The following is a 25,245-nucleotide window of genomic DNA, read 5'->3' as shown; positions in this document are numbered from 1 at the left end:
ATGTCGGGGTGGAGGGGCCGGGGTTGTTCAGGGAGTTTGGAGTCTCCTGGGCGTTGGTTGAAGCCAGGGGGCGAGGAGTACTAGGGTTGGGGTTGTTGGGTTGTGCTTGGGCCTGGCCGGCGGTTGTTGTGATGTTAGGAGTCAAGTAGGCAAGCGAGTCCTCGGACATATGGACAGGGGGTAGGCCATTGTCTTTCCTAAGTGAGTTCCAGAAACCTAGGAGCTTCACTGGGTTGTCTGGAAATTGGATTTGAGCAAATGTTAGGAGTTCGGCCCCTAAGCTGGGCTTGGGATCGGGGTTTGGTGCAAGAGAGTTAGGTGTTGGGGCCTGTTGTGTTTGATTCTGGGTTTGCTCTGGTATAACCGTGGGGTTATGGGGGTGTTGGGTGCTTTGGTGGCCCACTTGGGCCACCGACTGGGCCTGTTGTTGGTTAGGGATGCCCCAGGCATTTACTGGTGGAGGAGGGGCAGGGATGGTAATAGCTGCCTGTTGGCGGGCTGCTGTCTCTGTTTCATGCAATTGCTTGATTGCCTCTTGCCTGCGGGGACAAAGATGCGAGATTGCAATGTGTGGACCATTGCATAGAGCACATTTGGGTGTTGGGTTTGTGCATTCCCTGTAGCTGTGTTCCCCTGTGCACCTGCTGCACTTGGGGGTTCCATTGTTACATGCATTGGAATAGTGGTCATACTGAAAGCATTTGAAGCATTGCTTGAGCTTGTAAAACCTCTGTGGGTGGATTTTGTCAGGTTCAGCCATGATGCCAAATGCAGAAAGGCCTTGTGTGCAGACTTGCGTTGCTTGCTCCGGTGAAGCCAGAGTAAGTTTCAGTACTTGGTTGTTGCGTTGGGTTGTGAATCTGTGGGCCTGAAGTATTTTGACATCCCTATTTTTCCTCTCTATTTCTGCAATTATTTCATCATTTGAGTGGTCCATGATGATGTCATGGATCCTATGTACAAAGATGGTGCGCTGGGCTTGGAATTCGGCAGGGGGGTAGACAGTGATATTCTTCTCCCTTAGTTTGTTCATGGTGTCTGACGAAAGGAGGTCTGGGAGGTTTGCATTGGGTACCAACAAGATGGCTCCATTCGTTATTTTGTACACATTTTTGTAGGTAATCTGGGTGACCTCGTAGATCACCTCAAGTAGTTGGGCTGGGGTACGACCCCGGCCAGATTCGTCTGTGAATCTGACTTTGGTCGCCATAGCTTGGTGGGCCAGGCAGCCTAATCTAATCTATACTATGGTGGGTGCTGTGAAGTGTCCAGGTAGACTAAGTGGATGGTGGGTGTTAGTTAGGCCGAGGCCTCTAACTTCTAGTTGCTAGGCAACTAGAGCTACTAGACAAGGTGGTAATTGAACCTATCGATAGCCTAAGCCTGCTACAAGGCTGTTAGATGCCCGATCAAACCTTCGCAAGAATTTCAAGAACCCGGTTTTGGCTACCGCTCGGGAATGATCGTTTGGAATGGCGAAATACAAGAGGTAGAAACAGTTTAGAAAGACAGCCTTATTCACTCCTTAATTCTATGATTAGTAGGTTATGCATTGTGTATTGTGTGAGTGTGTGTGTGGTGTGTCTTGGTACAGGCAGGGAGAGAATGGGGAGGAGAGGGTGGGGAATGGGGGGGGAGGGGGTGTGGGATGAAGGATGAGGATGGGTAGTTATTTTATTAGGACATCATACTGCTGTAAGCGTCAGTAGAGCTAGGTTGAGACACAGTACAGGTGCCCCGGCGTGTCTTGACGCCGAGAGAGCTTGTAGTCAACTGGCAGTGGGTGAGGCTGGCTGCTACGCGGCCGGCCGGCTGTGATTGGCTCGCTGGCGCACCAATCCTGAGTGAGGTGGGCGGAGCCAACGCTCAGATTCTCCTGTAGGTGGCGGGAGCTCCTGGGAGCACGTCTGCTCACGGCGGCTGCTGGCTGGCGAGTCTTTATCTTTATCTTTTATGCTCCCCGCAGATCGAGCTTCGTGTTATATACCCCGCTCAGGATCAAGGGAGCCCGCCACTGACCAATCAGCGCGCTCCGCCACGCGACCCGCTCTGAGCTGAGTCGCGAGCGGGATATAAAAGGAAAGCTCGCCTCGCGCAAAAGTTCATTATTGTATCGCAACGCCAGCCAGCACGAGCATCATCATGCCACCCAAGGCATCTGGAAAGGCTGCCAAGAAGGCCGGAAAGGCCCAGAAGGCCATTGCCAAGGGCGATAAGAAAAAGAAGCGCAGGAGGAAGGAGAGCTACAGCATCTACATCTACAAAGTGCTGAAGCAGGTCCACCCCGACACTGGTATCTCTTCCAAAGCCATGTCGATCATGAACTCGTTCGTGAACGACATCTTCGAGCGCATCGCCGCCGAGGCTTCTCGCCTGGCCCACTACAACAAGCGTTCCACCATTACCAGTCGGGAGATCCAGACGGCTGTAAGGCTCCTGTTGCCCGGAGAACTGGCCAAGCACGCCGTCTCTGAGGGCACTAAGGCCGTCACCAAGTACACCTCCTCCAAGTAAACGGCTTACTTACTGCCCTGTGGTGGTGGCTTGGCCTCAAACCAACAAACTCGGCTCCATTGGAGCCACACTTTAATTTCTAAAGAGATTGTGAGTGTTAGACACCAATACTATTATAACAAAAACCTCTGTCACTGAAAGCAAATAGCTATAAAATGAGAATATTTATGAAACTGTCTGTGTGTGTTTCTCTCTCTCAGTGTCTGTCTGTCTGTCTGCCTGCCTGCCTGCCTGTCTGTCTGTCTGTCTGTCTGTCTGTCTGTCTGTCTGTCTGTCTGTCTGTCTGTCTGTCTGTCTGTCTTGTCTGTCTTGTCTGTCTTGTCTGTCTGTCTGTGTGTCTCTCTCTCTCTCTCTCTCTCTCTCTCTCTCTCTCTCTCTCTCTCTCTCTCTCTCTCTCTCTCTCTCTCTCTCTCTCTCTCTCTCTCTCTCTCTCTCTCAACACATATAAGCACTCGGTATCTTTTTTCTAGAGATTAGAGATTCATTGTTATGTTCCACATTAGGATTACTATGCAGGCCACCCTCTTAGGTTTGAAAATGTCAAGAAAACGGTTAATTTAAAATGTCATCTCCTAACTTAACAGATTAAGCCAGAGGACCGAAAACAGAATAAAACAGGACTGGACAGTATATGTCACTTATACAAGCTGCTTTTATTTCTAGTACAGTATGACAATTTTTATTTGGGGGGGGGGGGTGATCCTTGACAGTGCATAAGAGTGAAAAGCGACGGCGTTTTGTTTGTAAGAGAACAGGTTGTACTACAAATGACTTGATTTATTGATATCACATGTATGTATGACACCTAAATTATGCTAGGAATGTCTGAAATCTCCTTAGAAGGATATTTTGGCCCTGAGAAGGGCCGAGTTTGGTGTATACTAGGGTGGTCGATTTAGCTTATGCACGCTCTCCACGGATACGGCGAGCAAGCTGAATGTCCTTTGGCATGATGGTGACACGCTTGGCGTGGATGGCACAGAGGTTAGTGTCCTCGAAGAGACCGACCAGGTAAGCCTCGGATGCCTCCTGTAAAGCCATGACGGCAGACGACTGGAAGCGAAGATCTGTCTTGAAGTCCTGGGCAATCTCGCGCACCAGACGCTGGAAGGGAAGTTTCCTGATGAGCAACTCGGTGCTCTTCTGGTAACGACGGATCTCACGCAGGGCGACCGTTCCGGGCCTGTAACGGTGAGGCTTCTTCACACCCCCTGTGGCAGGAGCAGACTTGCGTGCTGCCTTGGTGGCCAGCTGCTTACGAGGAGCCTTGCCTCCCGTGGACTTGCGAGCAGTCTGCTTGGTGCGAGCCATGGTGAACAACTGTGGTTTGTGATGGCCGGATTAACGGATTAAAAAGTCCATAGAGCTGGCAAGCAGGGGATGGAAGAACGGGGCGAGGTTGCAGAAATCTTGAGCAAGGATCTGGAGATGAGGTGAAGAGGGGAGATGAAAGATCGGTGGCCCAACCACCGTGGATTTGAGCTTGATCAGATGAAAGTAGAATTGAGTGGGGTGTCATTTGCAATACACACAGAGGCCGGGAACGCAAGCAGCTGGCAGTGGAGGTTTGATGTCAGATGATGTTAAGTCAGTTCGTTAGGAGTCTTCTTTCTTGTTGATTTCACCAAACTTTGATCGTTGTTCTTTTTTTTGGGCTTGCGCCGAAAAATTTTTGCTTATATACGCCGTCTCGAGGCGCTTGCTCGAGCGCCATTGGCTGCTCGACTCGCCTACGTCACCCCGTTGCCCCTCCCCTCCTTCCTCTGGCTGCAGCCAACAGGCGGCTCACCTCAATCACTATTATCGCTGATTTTGCTCTATTTTTTGGATTTGTGCAAAAGTCATTTCACAGGGACGTGAAACAGACGAGTAGGCAACTGCAGTTTTGAAAGCGTTGTGAGAAAGCCGTGTCTACTCGACCACAAGCGTAAAGTAAGGGCAGGCAGGAGTTGCAATGCTACTAGTACGTCCGCTTGATGGGATATAGTCGGGAAATCGTGCGTGCACGACGGCCATACAGAGTACTTTGCTTTAAGAGGTCAGACCCCACCCTGATCCGGTGCATTAAACCGGTAAGAGACGGGAGACCTCTTAAGGAAAGTGCAACCCTCTAGATCAGGCTCTCCTGCACCCAGCACTGCCGGGTGGGTAAACATTAGGCAGCAACGATTAGAGCCATGATCTACCGAATCAAGGTACGATTCAGAGGGAACCAGACCCCTACTCGATCAGAGATATCGGATTTGATCACCACTACAACCAATGTTGCACCCCTGGACGTCGTACTCAACGATGATGGACTCCCTCAACTGCTGTTCAGCAGTGCCGAGGCCGTACAACGCCTCTTTAACCCCATTCACCTCACTGCTCTCGAGGAGGCGCACATGTTCCTCACCCCACCACGACACTACCTCGCAGCCAGGACTGTTTTCGTAAGGAGAGTGAGCTCCCTCATCTCCGAAAAAGCTACCACTGACGTCGCCACCAGCATAACCGAAGATAACCCTTCCTTGACTGCAGTCACCGTAAAATTCATCCCTGTGCAGGACAGCCACCTCTCCACTATGAAGGTCACCTTCACCTCGCCTGAGGAAGCTACCTCTGCTACCACCAACGGCTTCCGGTGCTTCGGCCTCGCTTGTACACCCCGACAAATAACAAGAGAACATTACTACCAGCTACGACAGTGTTTTAAGTGCTATAGTTATGAGCACTTCACTAAAAATTGCCCATCTCAGGACCAACGGTGCAGCAAGTGCGCCGAGAGTCACCACTTCAAACAATGCACCAGCGACTTCCTCAAATGCCTTCTCTCCTGCGTTACAAACTCTGCACTCTGTTTCAACTATCTGATAACATGCAGAGGCTACTTTGCAGCTTTCTAACAAATAGAAAGATGCAGATCAAGTTCCTCAGCAAGCTGTCGGGTTATTTCAACCTAAATGCAGGTGTCCCTCAGGGCTCAGTTCTTTCACCAACCTTATACATACTCTATATAAACGACATCCCTGACCCAGTATACTGGACATCAATGACCCTTTGCTACGCTGACGACGTAACCCAACTGATCACAGACTATACGATTAACGCCCTCACACGGAAAGCACAACAAGAAATAGACAAAGTCACCCTCTGGGAACACGACTGGCGAATAAAAACAAACCCCAACAAGTCAAAAATAACATACTTTTTCTACAACAAACGACGTAACCCTGACCCAGTAAAACTCTACTCTCAATCACCAGATGCAACCCAGATCCCAAGAGTCAACAAAACCACAGTACTTGGACTCACACTAGACTTTAACCTTCGCTTTCACACACACACATAACACCCAAGAAAGCTATAGCCTCAAACGCCCTATCAAAACTCTACCCACTTAAACATGCCTCCCAAGCCACCAAGCTCTACTTATACAAAACACTTATTCTCCCACTCCTAACATATGCACCGATCCCACTCACACTTGCAGCACCAACAAATAGGAAGAAACTCCAGCGTACCCAGAACAGGGCTCTGAGATGGGTGTTCGATACCCATTGGCAGGACTTCACCACCAGTGAGGCCCTGCATGAGAGGGCGAACATCCCACCTCTGAACATAACCTGGGATACTATGGGGAAGAAACAGATTGACAGAATTCTCACCTATCATGACAACTACGACACGTTCCTCAGAAACGTCCTAAGCAGACCCAGACATACGCACAACCTCTTTAACCTGATCGACGATCCACCTCCTGCTCCGTCCTTTACATAACCCCTCTCCTATAATATCACTACTCAAATCACCAAACTTCCAACTATAACCTCCTAACTCTTCTCCCCCCTCTTTAGGGGGGGACCAACTAGCTCCCGTTTTCTGGTGCCTTGGGTGGGCCGCGATGCTGATTAACAGATCAAAGACCACATCTGGTGTGAGCCTCCAGGGCACACCCAGCTGAGGACTGCTGTCTCCGTGGGTGCTCAGAAAAGACGAAATGTTGTCACAGATCCGATTCCTTGCCTTCACTGCCTAGTCTGGTCATAACGATTTCAATGCCATGCAGCTGGGTCTAGCCCTGGCACTTTACCTCATACTGAAAACCCTTCCTCTCACCCCCACTAATTCTTCCCCTATCCCCACTTCCACGCTCACCCATTAGGGTATCTTGACCTATATTTAAATGAATGAATGGCATTCGTCAATTCGATTCACACAACTTCAACACCATGACTGGACGCGGCAAGGGAGGCAAGGGACTCGGAAAGGGTGGCGCCAAGCGTCATCGTAAGGTGCTACGTGACAACATCCAGGGCATCACCAAGCCCGCTATTCGTCGCTTAGCTCGTCGTGGCGGCGTGAAGCGTATTTCGGGTCTCATCTACGAAGAGACCCGTGGCGTCCTGAAGGTGTTCCTCGAGAACGTCATCCGTGATGCTGTAACCTACACGGAACACGCCAAGAGGAAGACCGTCACTGCTATGGACGTGGTGTACGCTCTGAAGCGCCAGGGTCGTACCCTCTACGGATTCGGTGGATAAGAGCTTGGCTAATCCATCGATTCCACCCACCACCACCTCAAAACGGGACCTAATTAGGTCCCTATACTTTTTTACTGAAGGGCTTAATAGACGATAACATAAATTGTTTTGATATCAGCTAGCACATTGGGTCTTATGAAATCTATTTTTTATCCTCGCATGCTTAAAGGGACTCTGATTGGGGAGGGAGGGGGGGGGGGGGGAAGGTTTGTTACGTTATATACTAGCAGAGCAGGATCATTGGTGGGGGGGGGGGGGGGTGAGGGGGAGAGAGAGAGAGAGAGATCTTTCCCAACTCTTCCTTTTTACATGAGTGAGCTACCCGTTTTATTCATTTTATCCTTCTCAGAGCTGTTTTGATAGTATCCAAATGATGGTAAATGAAAAGGGAGGACACGAATATCTACCCAGAATTCAGGACTGGCAATCGATATGCATGTTTGAGTGCGAATCTTTTTCTCTCTCAACTTAGGTATACGTTTATGTCGTACCTAAAAGCGAGAACCACACTATTGGGACAAGTATGCAAGGCCCAATTTTCCTAACAAGCACAGTTAATTTTGTTATTTTCGAACATTTCTTTCCAAATTGGTTTATCCAATTAACAGTATTATATTAAGATCATGAATTGCTGGGTTAGGTTAGGTTAGGTTAGGTTAGGTTAGGTTAGGTTAGCTTAGCTTAGCTTAGGTTAGGTTAGGTTAGGTTAGGTTAGCTTAGCTTAGCTTAGCTTGGGTTAGCTTAGGTTAGGTTAGGTTAGCTTAGCTTGGGTTAGCATAGGTTAGGTTAGGTTTGATTACATTTCTATGTTAGATTTAACTCAAATTCAAAACAATTGCAGTCATTCGGCTTGTTAGTCAACTTGCCTCTAATAGGGGCAATTTGTCTAACAAGACTATTTAGTTTTTTGTATATATATTATAGCTTCAAGACTCCGAACCAATATAGAAGCATCAAGAGGAAGTGCTTGTGTTATGGGCCAATAGGCCTTCTGCAGTTACTTCCATTCTTATGTTTTTATTCCCATTGGTTCGTGTTTTATCTTGTGTAAATGTCAATCACCTTACCCAAAACTTTGGTACCATATCACCTCACCCATGTGTATATATAAATATATATATATATATATATATATATATATATATATATATATATATATATATATATATAATATACAGAGTAAATCTACCCCAAAAGTAATGATTTATTTGTCTACAAAACTAAACTCTTTTTGGAATCATATGAGGCCCCTCCACTGAGGGGGGAGGCCTGGATGTTTATTGTCATGTGTATTCATGCTGCTTGCATGTCGTCGTTTATTTTGCCTTTGTTGTTTTCTTGACAGCTTTCTTTGCCTTGGGTGGTTTGGGAGATTTTGAAGCTCTCTTTATTTTGGGCTTTTTGTTCCCAACAACAAGCTGCTGCTGCTTCTTTTTCAAGGCTGTAGGTGGTTTGTTGCTTGTGGCGGCTTTCTTGGGAGTTACCACGGCCTTCTTTGCTGCTGTAGATGGTTTCTTGGTTGTGGTGGCTTTCTTGGGAGTTAGAACGGCCCTCTTCTCTGCTACGGCCAGCTTGAATGATCCACTAGCTCCACTTCCCTTGGTCTGAACAAGAATGCCGTCAGCCACTGCTTTCTTGAGAAATCTTCGGATGTAAATGGCGATCTTGGCAGCCTCGACTTTGTTGTTGGCAACAACGTACTTCTTGATTGCTTGTAGAGACGAGCCCTTACGGTCTTTGAGTGCTGCGACCGCGGCTAGAACCATTTGACTAGTTTTCGGGTGAGCAACCTGGACGCGAGGTTTCCTGGTGGTGGCCACCACAGCAGCAGCCGCAGCCTTCTTGGTAGGCTTTGCTTCTACCATGATGATGATGAGATAACCAAGGTGATGAGAGACGCTCAGACAGTCACGGGGGAATGATGCTGCCGCCGCTTGAGCCGAACCTATTTATGTGCCGGCACGGTACAGAAGCTGCAACCTGGCAACTCGTCCACCAATCACAACGGTTGGTTTTACGGCTCCGAAACCTGGATCCCATATCTTCTCTAAAATAGAAGCATTTGTTCATGATCTTTGTAAAAGTATCATAAAGCAGGACAGATGAGACAAATATCATAAAAACTGAAGAGCAGATGAGCACACACATGTATGTATTACAAAAGAAAATCCACAAATTCATTAGAAATTGGCAGGGCAGGCTGAGGAAGTAGGTAGATGTAAAATGTCTGTAAATGGCGAAAGAACATAAACCCAAGACTGAATAAACGATGTTAAATATCCATGCCAAGGAGACAAAAATATGTTAGGATACAATTACCATTAAGACACCACAAGAAGGTCCGTATCCTGCCGTGATGACTAAAAAGAGTTAGTTATTAGCCACAATGTGTAGGCAGTCTCATGCCAACGGCCATACCACGTTGAGAACACCGCTTCTCGTCCGATCAGCGAAGTTAAGCAACGTTGGGTTTGGTTAGTACTTGGATGGGTGACCGCCTGGGAACACCAAATGCTGTTGGCAATAATGTTTTTTGTTTTGTTTTGTTTTGTTTCGTTTGTTTTTGTTTGAATGGCTGGCTCCACGGGAAATTCACGGAGTTGTGTGGAATAAGGCCTGGTAAAATGAATTAATATGTATGTCATGTTTAAAACAAACTCGCTTAATATAGTGTGTGAGGCTTTATACAAAAACAAACAACCAAAACAAAACATGTTGTGTATATATATATATATATATATATATATATATATATATATATATATATATATATATATATATATATATATATATATATATATATATATATATATATATATATATATATATAGCTTAATCCGGGTTTGAACTCGCAACTCCAAGAATACGCATCACTTATATACACTTTACCACTGGACCACAGCTGCAGGACACTTGATGCTGAGGTATCAATTTAATGACGTAAATGCCATTTCCACAAATAAATGATAATTTAAAAGTATTTGTATGTACAAATCTTTTCTGTTTAAAAGGCTACAATATCAGTTACTGATATAATTTGTGTTAATGTTTCTATACCCACAGGAAGGCATGTTTTTGCTTATATGTAAGGGGTACGGAGAAGGAATCCACAGACCATCATTCCCCTTCCCCCCCCCCCCCCCCCTTCCCACCTACTACCACCACCACCACCACCACCACCACCACCACCACCACTACTCACCACCAATCACCACCAATCACCACCACCACCAATCACCACCAATCACCACCACCACACCTAACCGAAAACCCCCTAACACATCAACCCTCCCCCCAATCAACAGGCGAAATAATAACCCTCAAATGCCTGCCTGCCTGCCTGCCAGCCAGCCAATACTAACGGTCTTCTCAGAAAGAAAATCTCTTTGTATCTGTATTACTTGATGAAATGTATGATTCTAATAATGAAAATAAATTGTTATGTCGGTTGTATGAGCATAATGACCAATATGCACGTGATATGAATGAATTAAATAGTGTAGTTTTAAGTAATTAGGTTGTAGACACATTAAGCGGATATGATATTTGACGCGTCCAGAACTGGTGATTTTTGGTTTAGTTTTAAATGCACCACCACCACCACCATTGCTTCCCCAGAGCCTAATTAAGGACCGGTAAAAGGAGTCAATATGTATGTCATCTATAAAACCAAAGAATGAATAAAAACACACACACATACACCTACATAATAGTACTAGGAAGATTGTATGGCATAAAAAAAAAAAAAGTACTCCCATTGGGTCGTTTGAACTCGCGACTTCCAAAACACCAGCCACACACCTTACCACCCAGCCACCATAGAGTTGGTATAATTGTGCAACTTTAGTTATAAAACTAAAGTTCTTATTGTCTCAAATCTTATTGTCTGTTCTATGAAAAGGCATGATGTAAATTATGTATTTTTTGAATGATTGAATTGTAGGCACATTAAGCGGATTCGATATTTGATATATCCAGAAAAGGTGATTTCTGTTCAGTTTTAAAATGCATCACCGTTAACGCTAAAGGACTGGTAAAACGACTCGATGTTTGTCATTTTTAAAATAAACACTAAAACTAGGCCCTTAACATATATAATGTTTGAATATAAATTGAATGCATATAAATACAAAGTGGGAGTGGCTGGCTGGCTGGCTGCCTGCCTGCCTGGCTGGCTGGCTGGCTGGCTGGCTGGCTGGCTGGCTGGCTGGCTGACTGGCTGGCTGCCTGGCTGCCTGCCTGCCTGCCTGCCTGCCTGCCTGCCTGGCTGGCTGGCTGGCTGGCTGGCTGGCTGGCTGGCTGGCTGGCTGGCTGGCTGGCTGCCCGCCCGCCCGCCCGCCCGCCCGCCCGCCCGCCCGCCCGCCTGCTTGCCTTGCCTTGCCTTGCCTTGCCTTGCCTGTCCTGTCCTGTTATTGCCTTGCCTTGCCTTGCCTTGCCTTGCCTTGCCTTGCCTTGCCTTGCCTTGCCCTGCCCTGCCTTGGCTGCAGCTGGCTGGCTGGCCGTAAATCAACTCTTAACAACACCACACCACACCACACCACACCACACCACACCACACCACACCATCACTCATCACCCATCACCCACCACCGGCCCCAGTCTCGCAGCCTCTCTTATATACCCGAGCAGGCCCTTTAAATTATTTGAATTGTTGCACTTCGGCCAATGGCACGATCGCTGCTGCTCAAACATATTCTGGTTCACAAGTATTATAATATATTATATTATATTATATATATATATATATATATATATATATATATATATATATATATATATATATATATATATATATATATATATATATATTTATTCATGAAACACATTAAAACCTTGATCATTTATTCATTCATTACGTCTAGTGAAGAATTGCTTTTGTTCATTTGTATGATTAAAAATTGATAGAATATGAATTCCTCGCTTAAAGTAAAATATAAAATATATATTGGATTTATATGATTGGTTAATATTCCAAGTGATGCTGAATATCCCCTATAATTTTGTTCTGTTTGTTTGTTTGTTATGTACACATTCCAAATGAAATCAATATAAATGTTATTATTAATGTTTGAAAGTTGATTGTCTACTTGAATCTCTCTATTAAAGTGTGTGTGGCTCCGGATGGAGCCTGGTTATGGTATTTGTCGTGGTGGGTGGCAGAAGTGCTTACTTCTTCTCTGTCTTCTTTGGCAAAAGAACTGCCTGAATGTTTGGAAGAACACCTCCCTGTGCAATGGTTACGCCAGACAGAAGTTTGTTGAGTTCTTCGTCGTTGCGGATGGCCAACTGCAAGTGACGTGGGATGATACGGGTCTTCTTGTTGTCACGTGCGGCGTTACCGGCGAGCTCCAGAACTTCGGCAGCGAGGTATTCCATGACGGCTGCCAGGTAGACAGGAGCGCCAGCACCGACGCGTTCGGCGTAGTTGCCTTTACGCAGCAGACGGTGAATTCTGCCCACGGGGAACTGAAGTCCGGCCCTGCTGGAGCGAGACTTTGACTTGCCCTTCACTTTGCCTCCCTTGCCGCGTCCTGACATTGCTGCTGCTGTTGTGGGTTTGTGGTGTTTTATGCCGGCCCGCAGAATCAGAATCAGAATAATACAGGAGAAGATGCCCATAGGGGCGAGCTTGGAAGTGGGGACAGAAGAAGATAAGGGGGGGTGAGAGGAAGAAGATTTGTAAGAGAAAAAGTGCCAGGGCTAAACCCAGCTGCGTGTCGTTAGGTTGCGGCTTTCGAGGCAGGGACTCAGTCGGGTGTTTTCAGTGACAACATCGGGACATCACAAACTCACAACATCACAGTGATTGGCTCAAGAGCGTCAGGGCTGAACTTTTTTTACGGATTGTTTGTGCTGGTTGTTGAGAGCTGAATATGTAATGATAGTGGATGCTGGGTGTTGAGAGCTAAAGTTTAACGAAATACAGAGTTAGGAAGAGGATCATGGATGGTAGAGAAGAGGTCATGATTGTTTCGTGGTAGTCTGAGAGTGTGTAGGAGAAAATCAATGTGTTGTTCATGATGAGTGAGTAGTCTATCGATTTGTTTGTCTGATAGAGTTTTCCAGTAGGTATTTAGGGCAGGAATGTTAGTACTTTCATGGAGACTTTGACTGGTATTTAACTCTTGCCATCGGGTGTTGAGTACCCATCTTAGTGCTCTGTTCTGTATTCTTTGAAGTTTTATTTTGTTAGTGCGTGCAGATAGAGAAAGAGCTAGTGGAGCGTATGTTAGGAGAGGTCTAATAAGTGCTTTGTAAAGGTGCATTTTTGTGTCAGGTTTTGCAAATCTAAGTCTGTATAGTTTCTTCATGGCTTGAAGAGCTATTGCATGTTTCTGTGTTATGTGTGTGTGAAAGAGTAGTTGTCGATCAAATGTGAGTCCCAGGACTGTGGAGGAGGGAGATACAGAGATATAAGTAGGATTTTGAGTGTATGAATAGAGTTTGAGAGGAATTGGGCGAATAGTTCTTTTACAGAAAAAATAGGTGATTTTAGATTTGCTGGAGTTGGTTTTTATACGCCATTTGTACTCCCACTCAGTGACAACATCAAGTTCTGTTTGTGCTCTGTTTGTTAGTGTATCAATGGTGTTGCTGGTGACAAGGTGAGAGACATCATCAGCATAACATATGGTTAATGAAGTGTGATGAACAGGGTCAGGAATGTCGTTTATGTATAGGATGTAGAGTGTTGGGGCAAGAACAGAGCCTTGGGGAACACCGGCGTGTAAGTTGAAGTAGTCAGAGTGTTGTTGGAGGAACTTAATTCTCATTGTCCTATTGTCTAAGTAGTTCGAAAGAAGTTTGGTGGTAGATCGAGCTTCGTGTTATATACCCCGCTCAGGATCAAGGGAGTCCGCCACTGACCAATCAGCGCGCTCCGCCACGCGACCCGCTCTGAGCTGAGTCGCGAGCGGGATATAAAAGGAAAGCTCGACTCGCGCATCTTTTCATTGGCAACGGAAGCAGCAGCACGTCGCGCTCGCAGTGAGATCTAGGCGATACGCTGTTTGAGCGCCCCCGCACCTGCAACCACCTGCCTCTGCATTATTGCAGTTACATGGGACCACCGTTTTGAGGCATCTGACATCACAACCACCACAGTGATCCAACAGCATCGATTTAACAACAGCCAGAGATGCAGAGCGCTAGTAGCACCTGTTGCTAACTTGCAAGGTCAGGGCCGCTTGGTCGGCCCAGACGAGCATACTCTCGTGGTAACCCTACCTGGGGCCACATCCTTATCACAGCCATCTTCCATCCAAGGCAACACCCAGGCAAACTGGCACACACCTCTTTTTCAGGCAACGACGGCTCTTCCTCTCGGCGTGTTCACGGTTTATGTTACAGCTCTATCAGTGATATAACGTGCAAAGATACATTACCCTAGTGGGCCAACCCGTACTGCCACCCTGAATAAAACCAGGGACAGCTGGATGGCCTAACTTACGTAATGTGTATTGCCGTGTATAGCACTCTTTCTCTCCTCTGCTAAACATTTCTTCCTCTTCAGGCCGGGACCTACCCCCTGTGCGGTGAAAGTGCAGTGGGGTATTCGTCCTTTCCTCCCAGGTGGGGTCACAGCACGTGCTTGCGCCCTGTGTCTCCCTGCCTGGCTTGTTTGCTATGCCGATCCACTGCTAGAACCTCGTGATAGTGCGAGTCAACTAGCAGTGGGGGTTGCCCTTGAGTAACACCTTCAGGACTCACGAATACTTTGTATTTGTGCCGAACCGGGTTCAATTAGCCTGCTAGGAACCCGGAATTACGCCTCTGACAACCGAGCTCCAACCCACAGCTCACGAGCACACTGACCCCCCCACTGAGCTAATGGAATCGCAGTGATTGGCACAAGACACGGGACTGTCAGTAGACAGTGAGTCACAATGGCTCACTGTCTACGGATGACCTACACTGGGAATACACCCATAGACACAGTTGACTGCATCACTACCTTTTACAATGCCACTGGCACACCAGCCACTAACCATATAAAACATGCCAACACAAACACCATCAAATTTCTCATTGCCTCTGAAGACGACCTTTTTGCCTGTTTCAAGGAACCTACTTTCAGAAAACTCACACAAGCTTCACTTACTCCTGTTCTCACTATTGAACAAAAAACTAAATGCTCTGTACTTGTAAGAAATGTCGACAGCTCTGTCCTTTCAGCACCTACTACTATCAATCTCTCTCAAGACATCTCTCACAGGAATGCTATTACTGTAATGGAGATATACCCAGTGCCCAATACAAAACACCTCAAGATCCAATGTTCCTCCCCTACAGAAGCTCAAAAACTCTTGCACCATGGAATTAAAATCCTCAACACCAGCACTCCTCCCTATTTCATTAGTCCAGTTGACTATCTTCCTTTGCTGCAATGCTTTAAATGCTACAAATACAGTCATGAAACCCGGAAATGTAAAAGCCCACAAATTTGTTCAAAATGTTCTGCAGAAGGCCATTTTTACACTCAGTGCTCTGCCAACACTTTAAAATGCATCAATTGCCAAGGAGGTCATTCAGCAGTTGACAAATCTTGCCCTTTGAGAAAGCAAACCCTAAAATCTCTTCGCAATAACCAACCTCGCACTCAAGCACACCCTCATTCCTCTTCTTCAACCTCCCATAACCTATCTCATCACCAAACAGCATCAGCCACCTCAATGTCCTATGCCAGTGTCCTTAATGCTTCACCTCACCAGCAACATCATCATAATACTGCACAACAAACTCAGTCCTCTCCACCTCTCTTCCCTCACCCACCACCTCCACCTTATTCTCCTCTTCAGAACCTTGCATATGAACGAGTCACTGCCTGCGTACAAGCTGCTTACTTGAAGGCCAAGGACGATGGCCGTGACTTTGCTGACTATCTTCCAATCTTTCTCACTCATAACGGCCTTCCTAGTATCTCTGTTCCTCCTACTCAACTATTGCGCTCTGCTCCATTCTCTCCTACAGTCCTCACTCCACAAAACACCATGACTTCAGCTGAAGAAAATACTACAGTTCCCCCACAATCTCCTACCAACCCACTCCTGACTGCCACAGAAAACGGTGCCACTGACCAAACAGCACATCCTGGACTATCCCAAACTGAAGCATCCATGTCAAAGGCACTTTCAACCTCTTCTCCCAACATTGTCCTCTCCACTTCCAATCTGACTACTAACACTACAACCTCTGATACCTCTCACCCGGTCCCTGTCAACAAGCCTTCTGTCTCCCTCCATCCCCCAACAACTTCAGTCATTTCTTCTGTAACTCATCTTGTCTCGTCCCGAGCCCGTTCAGCAACCCGTTGTCTTACTCCCACCTCCCGCTGTAAATATCCTACAATTCCTACCACCATCCTCCAAGATGCACCCTCCTCAATAACTGCCCAACTCATTGAATCACGCAACCCTCATGCTCTTTTACATGCACAAAACCCCACCAGCACCCCATCAAAACCTAAAAATTCATAAAGATCATACAGTTTAATGTGCGGGCATATTTCAACATTAGACACATGGTGTCAGATTTTATTGAGATCGAGAGACCTGATGTGCTATTATTAAATAGCACATATATCACGAACTCATATAAAATCAAACATTATGGCTACACCTCTTACCAGTCACCAGATGAAGCACATGAAGGAGTTGCAATACTCATCCGTTCTTCATACAAACACGAACTCTTACACACTCATTGGCTTCACAAACATTTCCTAGCCATTAAAGTTCATACACAAATGGGGTCTCTCATCATCTGCACAACCTACACCCGTCCTAACACCGACATTCCCATGCAAGATTTCATAACTCTCTTCAACAACTCTCACTTGCCTGTTTTTCTGCTTGCAGACCTCAATGCACAACACCCTACATTCCACCACAATACCACAAATCAGCATGGCAGACAGCTTCACCAAATATACACCCAAAAACATCTATTCTTTCTTGGCCCTGATTTCCCCACTTGTTTCACACATACAGGTTCTGGCCGGCCTGATCTCATATTCACCAACAGACACGGCAGCAACTTGCAACACTTCATTTCACCAGGGCCCATTACGGGCTCTGATCATATTCCCTTAATTCTCACAGTCTCCACAAATCCTATTCTCATCCCCAGCACTCCTCAATTCTCATACCATAGGGCAAACTGGGACATGTTCAAACAACACATTGATGACACTGATCTCACTTATGAATACAATGACAAACATCACACTGACATCGACACACAAGCACTCAACATACAAGACACCATCATTCATGCAGCAAACATCTCCATTCCTAAAACAGCACACAAACCACATTTCACTTTCACCCCCTCCATTCGCTCCAAACGCCTCTTAGCTTGCTATCACACTAGATTCTTACAAAACATACATCGACATGGACAAATACTATGGGACCTAACAGCATTAAAAAACCATATCCTTAACAGCCTAGATGAAGATCACACAAAACATTGGAAACACCTTATAGAACAAGCAGAACAATACAGAAAACTGACACCTCAAGAATTCTGGAAACGAATCAAACGATTACAAGGATCAACTCACACACCGTTTAAATACCTTCTACATAATAACAACAAAATCACTGATCCTGAAGCAGTTCTCAACATTTTTAAACACCACTGGGAACAAATCTTTCACCCACATCCTCCTGAACCATTTGCACGCCCCAACATTGAAATAGTCGAAGACTGGATACACCAAAATAGACAAGCAACTACACCAGACGACCTCATTCACCTTGAAAATCTCAATTCAAACACTGAACTACACACTCCCCTAACTCTAGCTGATGTCAAGACAGCTCTCATGGGCACTCGTCGTAGAGCCCCTGGTGCGTCTGGCATTGGACATATCCTTCTTAGACAACTCCCTGCCTCTATCATTACTGCTATCACTAACCTATTCAACGCCTCCCTTGCCTCTGGATACTTTCCACTCAACTTTAAGTCTGCCACAGCCGTTCTTATTCCAAAACCTGGGAAACCCCACACTGACCCAAAGAACTATAGACCCATCAGCCTTCTAGAGACACTTGGCAAAGTCTTTGAAAGGCTGATCAACCAGAGACTTAGAACCCACCTTGAACACAATGACTTACTCACTAACAAACAGTTTGGATTTCGGCCTCACCGGTCCACTCACGACGCCTTAAACATCATGACTAACTACCTCAGTATCAATCAGCACCAAAGACTTAAGACTGCACTCATCACTAAGGACGTTGAGAAGGCCTTTGACACTGTTTGGCATGACGGCTTAAAATTCAAACTATGCAACAACTTTAATCTTCCTCTTATCACCACCAAACTTCTTTCGAACTACTTAGACAATAGGACAATGAGAATTAAGTTCCTCCAACAACACTCTGACTACTTCAACTTACACGCCGGTGTTCCCCAAGGCTCTGTTCTTGCCCCAACACTCTACATCCTATACATAAACGACATTCCTGACCCTGTTCATCACACTTCATTAACCATATGTTATGCTGATGATGTCTCTCACCTTGTCACCAGCAACACCATTGATACACTAACAAACAGAGCACAAACAGAACTTGATGTTGTCACTGAGTGGGAGTACAAATGGCGTATAAAAACCAACTCCAGCAAATCTAAAATCACCTACTTTTTCTGTAAAAGAACTATTCGCCCAATTCCTCTCAAACTCTATTCATACACTCAAAATCCTACTTATATCTCTGTATCTCCCTCCTCCACAGTCCTGGGACTCACATTTGATCGACAACTACTCTTTCACACACACATAACACAGAAACATGCGATAGCTCTTCAAGCCATGAAGAAACTATACAGACTTAGATTTGCAAAACCTGACACAAAAATGCACCTTTACAAAGCACTTATTAGACCTCTCCTAACATACGCTCCACTAGCTCTTTCTCTATCTGCACGCACTAACAAAATAAAACTTCAAAGAATACAGAACAGAGCACTAAGATGGGTACTCAACACCCGATGGCAAGAGTTAAATACCAGTCAAAGTCTCCATGAAAGTACTAACATTCCTGCCCTAAATACCTACTGGAAAACTCTATCAGACAAACAAATCGATAGACTACTCACTCATCATGAACAACATATTGATTTTCTCCTACACACTCTCAGACTACCACGAAACAATCATGACCTCTTCTCTACCATCCATGATCCTCTTCCTAACTCTGTATTTCGTTAAACTTTAGCTCTCAACACCCAGCATCCACTATCATTACATATTCAGCTCTCAACAACCAGCACAAACAATCCGTAAAAAAGTTCAGCCCTGACGCTCTTGAGCCAATCACTGTGATGTTGTGAGTTTGTGATGTCCCGATGTTGTCACTGAAAACACCCGACTGAGTCCCTGCCTCGAAAGCCGCAACCTAACGACACGCCGCTGGGTTTAGCCCTGGCACTTTTTCTCTTACAAATATTCTTCCTCTCACCCCCCCTTATCTTCTTCTGTCCCCACTTCCAAGCTCGCCCCTATGGGCATCTTCTCCTGTATTATTCTGATTCTGCGCAAACCTCCCATAACCTATCTCATCACCAAACAGCATCAGCCACATCAATGTCCTATGCCAGTGTCCTTAATGCTTCACCTCACCAGCAACATCATCATAATACTGCACAACAAACTCAGTCCTCTCCACCTCTCTTCCCTCACCCACCACCTCCACCTTATTCTCCTCTTCAGAACCTTGCATATGAACGAGTCACTGCCTGTGTACAAGCTGCTTACTTGAAGGCCAAGGACGATGGCCGTGACTTTGCTGACTATCTTCCAATCTTTCTCACTCATAACGGCCTTCCTAGTATCTCTGTTCCTCCTACTCAACTATTGCGCTCTGCTCCATTCTCGCCTACAGTCCTCACTCCACAAAACACCATGACTTCAGCTGAAGAAAATACTACAGTTCCCCCACAATCTCCTACCAACCCACTCCTGACTGCTACAGAAAACGGTGCCACTGACCAAACAGCACATCCTGGACTATCCCAAACTGAAGCATCCATGTCAAAGGCACTTTCAACCTCTTCTCCCAACATTGTCCTCTCCACTTCCAATCTGACTACTAACACTACAACCTCTGATACCTCTCACCCGGTCCCTGTCAACAAGCCTTCTGTCTCCCTCCATCCCCCAACAACTTCAGTCATTTCTTCTGTAACTCATCTTGTCTCGTCCCGAGCCCGTTCAGCAACCCGTTGTCTTACTCCCACCTCCCGCTGTAAATATCCTACAATTCCTACCACCATCCTCCAAGATGCACCCTCCTCAATAACTGCCCAACTCATTGAATCACGCAACCCTCATGCTCTTGTACATGCACAAAACCCCACCAGCACCCCATCAAAACCTAAAAATTCATAAAGATCATACAGTTTAATGTGCGGGCATATTTCAACATTAGACACATGGTGTCAGATTTTATTGAGATCGAGAGACCTGATGTGCTATTATTAAATAGCACATACATCACGAACTCATATAAAATCAAACATTATGGCTACACCTCTTACCAGTCACCAGATGAAGCACATGAAGGAGTTGCAATACTCATCCGTTCTTCATACAAACACGAACTCTTACACACTCATTGGCTTCACAAACATTTCCTAGCCATTAAAGTTCATACACAAATGGGGTCTCTCATCATCTGCACAACCTACACCCGTCCTAACACCGACATTCCCATGCAAGATTTCATAACTCTCTTCAACAACTCTCACTTGCCTGTTTTTCTGCTTGCAGACCTCAATGCACAACACCCTACATTCCACCACAATACCACAAATCAGCATGGCAGACAGCTTCACCAAATATACACCCAAAAACATCTATTCTTTCTTGGCCCTGATTTCCCCACTTGTTTCACACATACAGGTTCTGGCCGGCCTGATCTCATATTCACCAACAGACACGGCAGCAACTTGCAACACTTCATTTCACCAGGGCCCATTACGGGCTCTGATCATATTCCCTTAATTCTCACAGTCTCCACAAATCCTATTCTCATCCCCAGCACTCCTCAATTCTCATACCATAGGGCAAACTGGGACATGTTCAAACAACACATTGATGACACTGATCTCACTTATGAATACAATGACAAACATCACACTGACATCGACACACAAGCACGCAACATACAAGACACCATCATTCATGCAGCAAACATCTCCATCCCTAAAACAGCACACAAACCACATTTCACTTTCACCCCCTCCATTCGCTCCAAACGCCTCTTAGCTTGCTATCACACTAGATTCTTACAAAACATACATCGTCATGGACAAATACTATGGGACCTAACAGCATTAAAAAACCATATCCTTAACAGCCTAGATGAAGACCACACAAAACATTGGAAACACCTTATAGAACAAGCAGAACAATACAGAAAACTGACACCTCAAGAATTCTGGAAACGAATCAAACGATTACAAGGATCAACTCACACACCGTTTAAATACCTTCTAAATAATAACAACAAAATCACTGATCCTGAAGCAGTTCTCAACATTTTTAAACACCACTGGGAACAAATCTTTCACCCACATCCTCCTGAACCATTTGCACGCCCCAACATTGAAATAGTCGAAGACTGGATACACCAAAATAGACAAGCAACTACACCAGACGACCTCATTCACCTTGAAAATCTCAATTCAAACACTGAACTACAGACTCCCCTAACTCTAGCTGATGTCAAGACAGCTCTCATGGGCACTCGTCGTAGAGCCCCTGGTGCGTCTGGCATTGGACATATCCTTCTTAGACAACTCCCTGCTTCTATCATTACTGCTATCACTAACCTATTCAACGCCTCCCTTGCCTCTGGGTACTTTCCACTCAACTTTAAGTCTGCCACAGCCGTTCTTATTCCAAAACCTGGGAAACCCCACACTGACCCAAAGAACTATAGACCCATCAGCCTTCTAGAGACACTTGGCAAAGTCTTTGAAAGGCTGATCAACCAGAGACTTAGAACGCACCTTGAACACAATGACTTACTCACTAACAAACAGTTTGGATTTCGGCCTCACCGGTCCACTCACGACGCCTTAAACATCATGACTAACTACCTCAGTATCAATCAGCACCAAAGACTTAAGACTGCACTCATCACTAAGGACGTTGAGAAGGCCTTTGACACTGTTTGGCATGACGGCTTAAAATTCAAACTATGCAACAACTTTAATCTTCCTCTCATCACCACCAAACTTCTTTCGAACTACTTAGACAATAGGACAATGAGAATTAAGTTCCTCCAACAACACTCTGACTACTTCAACTTAAACGCCGGTGTTCCCCAAGGTTCTGTTCTTGCCCCAACACTCTACATCCTATACATAAACGACATTCCTGACCCTGTTCATCACACTTCATTAACCATATGTTATGCTGATGATGTCTCTCACCTTGTCACCAGCAACACCATTGATACACTAACAAACAGAGCACAAACAGAACTTGATGTTGTCACTGAGTGGGAGTACAAATGGCGTATAAAAACCAACTCCAGCAAATCTAAAATCACCTACTTTTTCTGTAAAAGAACTATTCGCCCAATTCCTCTCAAACTCTATTCATACACTCAAAATCCTACTTATATCTCTGTATCTCCCTCCTCCACAGTCCTGGGACTCACATTTGATCGACAACTACTCTTTCACACACACATAACACAGAAACATGCAATAGCTCTTCAAGCCATGAAGAAACTATACAGACTTAGATTTGCAAAACCTGACACAAAAATGCACCTTTACAAAGCACTTATTAGACCTCTCCTAACATACGCTCCACTAGCTCTTTCTCTATCTGCACGCACTAACAAAATAAAACTTCAAAGAATACAGAATAGAGCACTAAGATGGGTACTCAACACCCGATGGCAAGAGTTAAATACCAGTCAAAGTCTCCATGAAAGTACTAACATTCCTGCCCTAAATACCTACTGGAAAACTCTATCAGACAAACAAATCGATAGACTACTCACTCATCATGAACAACACATTGATTTTCTCCTACACACTCTCAGACTACCACGAAACAATCATGACCTCTTCTCTACCATCCATGATCCTCTTCCTAACTCTGTATTTCGTTAAACTTTAGCTCTCAACACCCAGCATCCACTATCATTACATATTCAGCTCTCAACAACCAGCACAAACAATCCGTAAAAAAGTTCAGCCCTGACGCTCTTGAGCCAATCACTGTGATGTTGTGAGTTTGTGATGTCCCGATGTTGTCACTGAAAACACCCGACTGAGTCCCTGCCTCGAAAGCCGCAACCTAACGACACGCAGCTGGGTTTAGCCCTGGCACTTTTTCTCTTACAAATCTTCTTCCTCTCACCCCCCCCTTATCTTCTTCTGTCCCCACTTCCAAACTCGCCCCTATGGGCATCTTCTCCTGTATTATTCTGATTCTGATTCTGATTCGCAAAAGTTCATTATTGTATCGCAACGCCAGCCAGCACGAGCATCATCATGCCACCCAAGGCATCTGGAAAGGCTGCCAAGAAGGCCGGAAAGGCCCAGAAGGCCATTGCCAAGGGCGATAAGAAAAAGAAGCGCAGGAGGAAGGAGAGCTACAGCATCTACATCTACAAAGTGCTGAAGCAGGTCCACCCCGACACTGGTATCTCTTCCAAAGCCATGTCGATCATGAACTCGTTCGTGAACGACATCTTCGAGCGCATCGCCGCCGAGGCTTCTCGCCTGGCCCACTACAACAAGCGTTCCACCATTACCAGTCGGGAGATCCAGACGGCTGTAAGGCTCCTGTTGCCCGGAGAACTGGCCAAGCACGCCGTCTCTGAGGGCACTAAGGCCGTCACCAAGTACACCTCCTCCAAGTAAACGGCTTACTTACTGCCCTGTGGTGGTGGCTTGGCCTCAAAACCAACAAACTCGGCTCCATTGGAGCCACACTTTAATTTCTAAAGAGATTGTGAGTGTTAGACACCAATACTATTATAACAAAAACCTCTGTCACTGAAAGCAAATAGCTATAAATGAGAATATTTATGAAACTGTCTGTGTGTGTTTCTCTCTCTCAGTCTCTGACTGTCTGTCTGTCTGTCTGTCTCTGTCTCTGTCTCTGTCTCTGCATGTCTCTCTCTCTCTCTCTCTCTCTCTCTCTCTCTCTCTCTCTCTCTCTCTCTCTCTCTCTCTCTCTCTCTCTCTCTCTCTCTCTCTCTCTCTCTCTCTCTCTCTCTCTCAACACACATATAAACACTCGGTATCTTTTTTCTAGAGATTAGAGATTCATTGTTATGTTCCACATTAGGATTACTATGCAGGCCACCCTCTTAAGGTTTGAAAATGTCAAGAAAACGGTTAATTTAAAATGTCATCTCCTAACTTAACAGATTAAGCCAGAGGACCAAAAACAGAATAAAACAGGACAGGACAGTATGTCACTTATACAAGCTGCTTTTATTTCTAGTACAGTATGACAATTTTTTTTTTTTTTTTTTTTTGGAGGGGGGGGGTGGGGGGGGGGGGGGGGGAGGATCCTTGGCAGTGCATAAGAATGAAAAGCGACGGCCGTTTTGTTTGTAAGAGGACAGGTTGTACTACAAATGACTTGATTTATTGATATCACGTGTACAGTGTATGTATGGACACCTAAATTATTGTATTTATTTATTTATTATATGTATAGATGAAGGTTAATTCATATGACTGATGCTAGGAATGTCTGAAATCTCCTTAGAAGGATATTTTGGCCCTGAGAAGGGCCGAGTTTGGTGTATACTAGGGTGGTCGTTTTAGCTTATGCACGCTCTCCACGGATACGGCGAGCAAGCTGAATGTCCTTTGGCATGATGGTGACACGCTTGGCGTGGATGGCACAGAGGTTAGTGTCCCTCGAAGAGACCGACCAGGTAAGCCTCGGATGCCTCCTGTAAAGCCATGACGGCAGACGACTGGAAGCGAAGATCGGTCTTGAAGTCCTGGGCAATCTCGCGCACCAGACGCTGGAAGGGAAGTTTCCTGATGAGCAACTCTGTGCTCTTCTGGTAACGACGGATCTCACGCAGGGCGACCGTTCCGGGCCTGTAACGGTGAGGCTTCTTCACGCCCCCTGTGGCAGGAGCAGACTTGCGTGCTGCCTTGGTGGCCAGCTGCTTACGAGGAGCCTTGCCTCCCGTGGACTTGCGAG

General features: G+C 45.7%; 1 non-coding gene across 1 annotated transcript; it reads left to right on the top strand.

The window, feature by feature from the left end:
* The first annotated feature begins 9,441 nt into the window (after positions 1 to 9,441).
* On the top strand, positions 9,442 to 9,560 carry LOC138361389 (5S ribosomal RNA). The gene has a single exon (XR_011226944.1). It is a non-coding gene; the product is annotated as a 5S ribosomal RNA (ribosomal RNA).
* The last annotated feature ends 15,685 nt before the right edge of the window (positions 9,561 to 25,245 follow it).

Source organism: Procambarus clarkii, unplaced genomic scaffold (genome assembly GCF_040958095.1).
Source record: "Procambarus clarkii isolate CNS0578487 unplaced genomic scaffold, FALCON_Pclarkii_2.0 HiC_scaffold_345, whole genome shotgun sequence".
Classification (NCBI taxonomy): Eukaryota; Metazoa; Arthropoda; class Malacostraca; order Decapoda; family Cambaridae; genus Procambarus; species Procambarus clarkii.
This window is presented reverse-complemented; position numbering and strand designations above follow the sequence as displayed.